An 8,268-nucleotide genomic window follows, 5' to 3' on the forward strand; every position below is an offset into this window, starting at 1 on the left:
CAGTGGCCAATGCCAGGTGCCCCATAGGGAATGAACAGAACAGGTAATCATCAAGTGATCCATCCCATCTCCCATTCCCAGCTTTTGGAAACAGAGGCTAGGGACACCATCCCTGCCCATCCTGGCTAATAGCCATTGATGGACCTATCCTCCATGAATTTATCTAGTTCTTTTTTGAACCCGGTTAGTGTCTTGGCCTTCACAACATCATCTGGCAAGAAATTCCACAGGTTGCCACAGAAGATCCATTAATTGGAATTTCCAACGTTTTAGATTCTTCATCATGGGTTTCCTTAGCCATGGAGTTGCATGAGGAATAATAAGTACCATAAACCACAGGTAAAGAGGTTCTGAGAACTGTTTAAAGAGCAGAAATACAAGTCCCACGTGCAGGGCAGAAGACAAAAATAGTTATCTGAACCATGCTCCAGTTAGTGCTAGAAAGGAATGTCCCAAATGGTCTTTGGTTCTCCATATGACTGTTTCTGCTGCTGCTACCTTAATTTGTATACAAAAATTCTAGCTGGAGGTAACGGTTCTCTCAGAAAAAAGGTGAGAAGTTTTTTTGGCTGTCAGTGGTGGAATGGGTTTCACTGCTGTATAATGTGGCAAAATTCCTCTCGTCATTGAAGCAATATATTGCAGTACATTAAAAGCCTTCATTATTCCCAATGCTTTGCTCACTGTTCCTTGGGGGTCAGCATATGATGCAAGTCCTCCAAAAATTCCCAGCATCCGGAAGCCTGAAACTGAATGGAAAATGATCAGGTGAGTACATTTGCTGTCAAGATTCACCGTTAATAAACAAGGCACAAAATTAGCAGGCAGAGGGTAGAATATTAGGAAGGGACACTGTGCCAACTTGAAAAGAAGCTTTTAGGACCGCTACAATTACAAGCAACAGCTACAATTTCTGTAACAGAAAACTTAGTAAAAGCCAATGATTTTTTTCTACTTTTTCAATGTGTTCATTTGACAGCAGTTTGTGTATAGTCAGTTTCACTGTTTTCCCCTGCATGTCAGGGAAGACTACTTACAAAACATTAACAGAGAAGCAGAATAACCCTTAAACAATTTTTAAAGGTTTGGGTAAAAAAAAACATACAGGCCATACTATTTAAAAGGCTGCCTTATCAGAAAAACAATTCTTGAAATTAGGGAAATTTAAAACTTGATTCATTTCCCAAAGCTCTCAGATCTAAAAAATGCAAGTTGACAGCGTCCCCTTTAAACTCTAACCCTTTCGCTTTCAGAATCTAACAGCATAAGCACAGTAATCAGTTCAATACAGTGTATCTGGCTTCATGGAAATAAACTTCCTCTGCACTGGTGAGCATGGTATGAATGCTTTTGTTATATAATGCTCTGCACTTGTATTAGGCTTTTATCTAAGGAACGCAGCAAACTTAATGACCATTAACACTTACAACCCCACAATGCTGTACAGTAGTGAGTAGAATACCTGGCTTACAGATGTGTAACTGAGATAGAGGTTGAGGGATGATACTGATCAGCAGACCACACTTCCTCCTGTTCTTAATCCAGAACTCAGTTAATCACATTATCTTTCAGGGCCTGATCCTTCTCCCTTTGAAGTACAGGGGAATTTGGCCACTGACTTCATTGGGAGCAAGACTAGGCTATTAACAAGCTGTTACTGCCATCAGACTTCTCTTCTTCAGAGTGGTGGGAAATGTCCAGTCTACTGACACAAGAGGCACAGCCCAATGTCACAGCTGAACAGGTCATCTAGACTGGCATTTCAGCTCCAACGGTGGTCGAAGCAGCAGCTTCAGAGAAGAGTATGACAATCACACAGTGCACCCAATGATGCAATGTTACACAAGTGGGGTGGCTTACATGGGAGAGGGAAAAAACCTGCATCTGAAATCCACACTCCAGGGCCATTTGGGGAGACAGCTCTTTGGTGCTCCTAACAGTGAATCTGATGACGTTAACGCTCTGTTTCTTGTTCCCATTCCCCTACCCTCATCAACCCTAACCCTAACCTACTCAACACCGTGAACTCCTCAGGGCAAAGGCTGGATTCCCTTCTGGAAGGCACCTATCACACTGGGCACTACCATAAACAACCAACCGCCTGCCTGCAACGGTTACGAAAGTGCCCTTTAACTCCACTGGAAAGCACTGAAGAAGTGGAGATTTTTTGGATGGACAGTCAGAACGTGTTAAAATTGTGATGCTTTCAGACAGGTTAGGAAATACTGTAAAGGCCCATCTATACTATGTACAGTAACAGCATCAGGGGACAGTCACACTCCCCTCCCACTGTTATGTTTGCAGTGCGGGTGGTATTTCCCACCCAAGTCACATCCCCGTGGCAGTGAATTCTACGAAAACATAACCAGGGTACCATTTTAAGAATGTTTTACCCCCCAACTATATAGACTGCCAAAAATGAAACAGAGTGAATATGCTGAAGGCAGTGCAGTATCCCTACTAACTTGCAGGTGTGGTTTCTTCATGGTCCTCTCCCCATTCCTCGTACTGAAAAGGACTTCCAATCTGGTCAAAATAATGTGATTATGTGGCTGAGAGAGACAGGAAATGACCAACACTCCTAAAAGGATGGAAATTAGCCAGTTTTTTGTTTTGTTTTTAGTCATCGCAAGGTAGTTACTTCTTAAAAGAATCTGCACAAACAGTGACCCAATCGCCACATGAATCGGAGGGGAATGTAAGATGAGAATTATTGATCTGTCCAAGGTCGCACAGCAGGTTAGTGGTAGAGGTGGGAACAAAATCCAGGTCTGCTGACTCACACCACCTCCCTCTTTTCCATTTGTGATGGCCAAGGTCACAAGCCAGGAGAGCTTACTGAGGGATACAATTACCCTTGTTGCACTGAACGAAACCCGTATTTCTCCTCTTAGGCCAAACGCTGAAAGTCTCCAGTTCTCTCCCCCCCCCCCCCGCCCCCGGAGTGGATCATGACCAGCAAACAAGTTTTTAAAGGGGTTAAATTGTGTCTACAGCAGGAAAAAAGACCATGTTTGAAAACATGTTAGCTAACACATTTTCTAAGATGGCCTGTTTTCCTAGATTTGGCCTACACTTGAAAGTTATATCAGCGTAGCTCTATCAGGCGTGTGTAAAAACGACACTCCTGAGCAACACAACAAAAACCTCCGTGTAGACACAGCTAAGTCAACAGAAGAATGTTTCTGTTGACCAGGGAGGTGGTGTTCCTACAATTTCTTTTGTCAGTGTTGGCTGCAGCTACACTCCAGGGCTATGCTGGCATAGCTAAACCAGTATAGTCTCTGTGGCATAATCATCCCCAGAGTCCACACAGGGCTTTTCCCAGGATTCTTAGGACTTGTCCACACAAAGATTTTGCACTGCTTTAACTGTATTAGCAGGAGTATTTTATGAAAGACACAGGAGGTAACTATCCTGCTCTACTTGCCACTGGTGAGGCCTCAGCTGGAGTAGTGTGTCCAATTCTGGCCACCACAATTTAGGAAGCTTGTGGACAAATTGGAAAGAGTCCAGAGGAGAGAAACAAAAACGACAAAAGGTTTAGAAAACCTGATTTATGAGGAAAGGTTGAAAAAACTGGGAATGTTTAGTCTTGAGAAAAGATGACTGAGGAGGGGGACCTGATAACATATCTTCCAATCTGGATAAGTTAATGGCTATTAGCCAGGATGGGCATGGATGCAAACCCAAGCTCTGAAGCACGGGTCTCAAACTTGCAGCCCGTGGGCCATCTCCCAAACTCCCTCACAGAGCCTGCACCTCCACCCCCTCCTGTCTCCAAACTCCATCCCAGAGCCTGCAACCCCACCCCCTCCTCCTGCACCCTCACCCGCTGCCCCACCCCAGAACTGCACCCAGCACCTAAACTCCATCCCAGAGCCTGCACCCCAGACTCCCTCACAGAGCCCAACCTCTCACCCCTTCTGCACCCAAACGCCCTCCCAGAGCCTGCACCCCAATCCCCTACCCCATACCTCCTCCCCCACCCAAGCTCCCTCCCAAAGCCTTAGGCAGGTGGGGGGCGGAGTTTTTTGGGGGGCAGATTCTGGGCAGCATGAGTGACCATTATTGGCCTGCTGGGAGGATTTGAGGACTAGCACTGGCCCTAAGATAAATTTAGTTTGAGACCCCTGCTCTGAAGTGTCCCTACCTCTGTTTGCCAGAAGCTGGGAATGGACGACAGGGGGTGGATCACTTGATGATTACCTGTTCCGTTCATTCCCTCTGAAGCACCTGACATTGGCCACTGTCGGAAGACAGGATACTGGGCTAGACAGACCACTGGTCTGACCCAGTGTGGTTGTTCGTATGTTCAGGGCTGTTATAAAGAGGACCGTGATCAATTGTTCTCCACATCCACTGTAGGTAGGACAAAGATGTAATGGGCTTAATCTGCAGCAAGGGAAATTTAGGTTAGAAATTAGGAAAAACTTTCTAACTCTAAGGGTAGTTAAGCTCTGGAATAGGCTCCCAAGGGAGGTTGTGGAGTCCCCATCATTGGAAGCATTTAAAAACAAATTGAACAAACACATCACAGGGATGGTCTAGGTTTACTTGGTCCTGCCACAGGGCAGGGGGGCAGGACTTGAAGTCCCTTCCAGCCCCACATTTCTAGGAGTCTCTATTGGTTTGAAACCCATATAAAGTGGTACAACCCCCTATTATGGGCCAGTTACACACCTTTATACCAGCGTAGCCATCAATACATAGATTCCAAGGTCAGAAGGGACCATTAGATCTTTGATTCTGAACTCCTGTATAACACAGGTCAATGTATTTCACCTGCTTACCCCATACTGAGCCCAATAACGTGTGTTGGCCAACATCTATGTAACTGCATCCAAACAATGGTCTTAGCAATTTAACTGTATCAGTGAATCACACTCCAACTGAAATTTTTTAATCGGTAAAAAGACTCAGTAGACCCAGCCTGAAAGCCACAGCTAAAAGTGCATTTGGAAATGGCATTTCTCCCCCCACCTTCCTCCCTTGAGCAAGGACTCTGGGTGATACTTTGCAACACTGTAGAAGGTGAAGGATGTTTTCTGTCTGGGAAGCAGTCGAGACTACATAGAAAGGAGCAGAGCAGAATCTGGGCATGTAATTACCAAAGTAGCTACACTATGTTAATTCACTGGATCTGTCTGAAATAATGCACAGTGCAGGTCCATGGAAAAAGTGAAACGCAGACTGTCAAGGGAAATCTGTGAAGGCCTTATGTGAAGTAGTGTCTTGGAGCCAAAGCAAGGGCAGACTTTGCACAGCCATCATCATTTTTAGAACATAATTGAGACCAAACCCCCTCATCTCCTTCTCTCAGTACGTTACAGTGTAACTAACGGGGCGAGGGAAATTATTCAAAGTTGAACACTGCCATTTTGTTCCTGTTGTGCCTCGGTTATGGCAGCACACCTGGTGGATGATGATATGCATTTGGTCAGGACTCCCTCCCACACCTGGCATAATGAAGAGAGCTAAGGATAGGGTAAGCTTTTCCCTCTGTTTACGTAACTGGCGCATGGCTAGTGCACTTGTTATCAGTTCCTGAGGGGAGGCAGTACAGTTTAGTGGATAGCGAAGGCTATAACTCTGTTAAGAGCTTTGATAGCTATAAACGCAAATGCTAAGCATTATTTGTGTATTGGAGCAGCCTAAGGCTGGGGGGAGGGAGGGAAGCAGACATCATCGGGGGGGGGGGGGGGGGAGGATTGCAAAGAGTCTGGAAGGTGAAGGCAAGTAGCTTTCATGTGACACAGAGAATAAGGGGAAGTGAATGGAGCGGTGCAGCAGAAGAGAAAGATGGTTTATGTGGCAGTGTTTAGGACACATTGTGCGGGAACAAGATGAGAAACAGGAAGACCAGAGAGATCAGTGCATGAAAGGAGAGTCTCAGCAATGGGGCTGCCCAGGAAAGGGCAGAATCAAAGATGCAAGGATGAACCCTGAGCAGGGAGATAAAGGAAGAGTACCAACTCCTTGGGTTCCAGGATCTTATTTCTCTGTCAAGCCCTTCTCCAAAAAAAAAAATCTATTTGTGGCACTTATATGGCCCCCATTCCCATAGTATCTGTGCACCTCCCCATCTAATATATTTATTATATTACAGGTGGGGCTGGTAGCACTGTCTCTGGTTAAGGTTGCCAGACTCTTCCCATTGTAAGACTCTCTTTTCAGTTGCTAATAACTTTAACCAAGCTGTAACCCTCTGGGCTGAAGTTTTCAACATGGGGTGTCAGCCTCAGTCTGAATATTTTGGGGGGGAAATTTCAGCCCAAATGGCTCAGCTCTTTATGATAACAAAGCTAGGGGGAAAAAACTACAGTGTTTTGCCCATGTTAAAAAATTCTGCACAAGCAACCTCAATTCTGGCATTTCCTAACATTTGAGTGTATTGACTTTGCAACCTCAATAACATTCTTCTAATGGAGGCTTTTTGAGTGTAGCAGCAACTGTGTATTAGGGGAGTGCTAAGACTCAGACACTAAAGATACATCTACACGGCAACTGGGAGCAAGCCTCCTAGGCCGGGGTAGCCAGACTCATGCTAGCAGGCTAAAAATAACAGCGTGCACGTTGCAGCACAAGTGGGGGCTTGGCCTGGCCACCCAGACTCAGACCGAGCTGGCCCGAGCCACAATGCGCAAACCACTATTCTTAGTGCACTAGCTGAAGCCCGCTAGCACTCGTCTCTCGATCCAGGCTGGGAGGCGCCTTCCCAGTTGCAGTATAGGTGTAGCCTAAGTGACTTCCCAATGTCAGTATCAGCAGAACAGGGACTTGCCCCAAGATCTGCCAAGTCCCAGGCTAGTACCCGAACACTGGAACATCCTTCCTCCCTAGGCTTCTTGCACCTTCCATCTCCCCACACCCGGGAGCATTTAAAGAGGGATTCCACTCCCCGCCAGCGTCAAGAGAAACTGAGGGTGTATCTACACTGCAGTTAGATACCTGCAGCCGGTCCATGCCAGCTGACTCAGGCTAAGGGGCTCGGCTTAAGGGTCTTCTTAATTGCAGTGTAGTTATCCGGGATCAGGCTGCAGCCTGGGCTCTGGCACCCTCCCACCTCACATGGTCTTAGACCCTGGGCTTCAGCCAGAGTGTCTACACTGCAACTAAACAGCCCCTAAGCCTGAGCCCCGTGAGCCCATGTCAGCTGACATGGACCAGCCAGGGGTTTTAACTGCAGCATAGACATACCCTAAGGGTCCCTGCCTTCCTGCTCCCGCCGGCTGCCAGCCACTCGGTGTTCCATGCCCGTTTGTCCCAGCCCCTCATTTGAACTCTCCCACTCGGTGCCCTGAATAGATGGAGGAGGCAAGCGTTGGGGATCAGAGGGAGACAGGGCACAGCAAATGCACAGACCAGAGGAAAGAAGGGCTAGTTTGGAGCCAGCGCAAGCAGCAGCCCTGCTGTTGGCTGGATGCAGGCCCTCACCCGCCACAGTGTCCATAGTAGCCTTCCCAAAACACTACAGAGGTGAGAACTGGTCAGTTTCCTGCACAGCTAAAAGCTGGCGCAGGCAACTGATAAAAACATGTCTGTTCCTGGCCTTTGCATGTGTCACAGATGGGGTGGAATATCCCGTGCTTTCCATATTCGCCCACATTCACAAGTTATCTGGCCTGAGCTATCAGCAAAAGCCCTGCAAAAACATTCGACAGGGTTCAACTACCAGGCAGTTTGTAACAGAGCTGTTCTAGAGAAAAATACAACGTTATCACAGTTACTGTTGCCCCAATGCAATTAGTCATACCTGATAGAGAGATAGGAACCTTCTCAGGGCACAGCCGGCTCTGCAGCATCGGTAACAGATGAAGTCAAAAGGAAAACATCCCTACTATCAATAACCAGCTTGAAAGCTGAACCACAAAACCTCGAAACACCCCCAAAACCGTAGGAAGGACTCTCCTCCCTAAAGGAGATAGCAGTACTGCTTATAAAGGGCTTTATGTAATCAGCCTGTTCTGAGGAGAACATGTTACTGCTTCCAATTGGCACCAGTTAAGTGACAGCCTTCCTTCACTCACTCACTCTCTCTGGGGGTTTAACAACCCTTCTCCATCCTGGATGAGTGGTGTTGAGGGTCACACAGAAGAAAGGATCCTAACAGAAGGAGCAATGGCCTGAATTTGGGAGTCCTGAGTTCAATTCCCTGCTCTGACACAAACTTCTAGTATAAGCTAAGTCTCTCTGGCCCAGAGCCTCAAAGATATACAGGTGCCTCACTCCCATTACAATCAATGGGATGTAGGCTCTGGGCCTCAG

General features: G+C 46.8%; 1 long non-coding RNA gene across 2 annotated transcripts; it reads right to left on the bottom strand.

The window, feature by feature from the left end:
* Positions 1-340: 340 nt before the first annotated feature.
* LOC128832663 (uncharacterized) lies at positions 341-5,689 on the bottom strand. 2 transcript variants are annotated; one of them, XR_008444028.1, is made up of 3 exons: positions 4,210-5,689; positions 2,466-2,581; positions 341-749 (listed from the first exon to the last, which is right to left on the bottom strand). It is a non-coding gene; the product is annotated as an uncharacterized LOC128832663 (long non-coding RNA). The 2 variants fall into 2 exon arrangements; XR_008444027.1 differs by lacking the exon at positions 4,210-5,689 and having other exon boundaries at positions 2,466-2,905.
* Positions 5,690-8,268: the final 2,579 nt, after the last annotated feature.

Source organism: Malaclemys terrapin, chromosome 2, assembly GCF_027887155.1.
Source record: "Malaclemys terrapin pileata isolate rMalTer1 chromosome 2, rMalTer1.hap1, whole genome shotgun sequence".
Classification (NCBI taxonomy): Eukaryota; Metazoa; Chordata; order Testudines; family Emydidae; genus Malaclemys; species Malaclemys terrapin.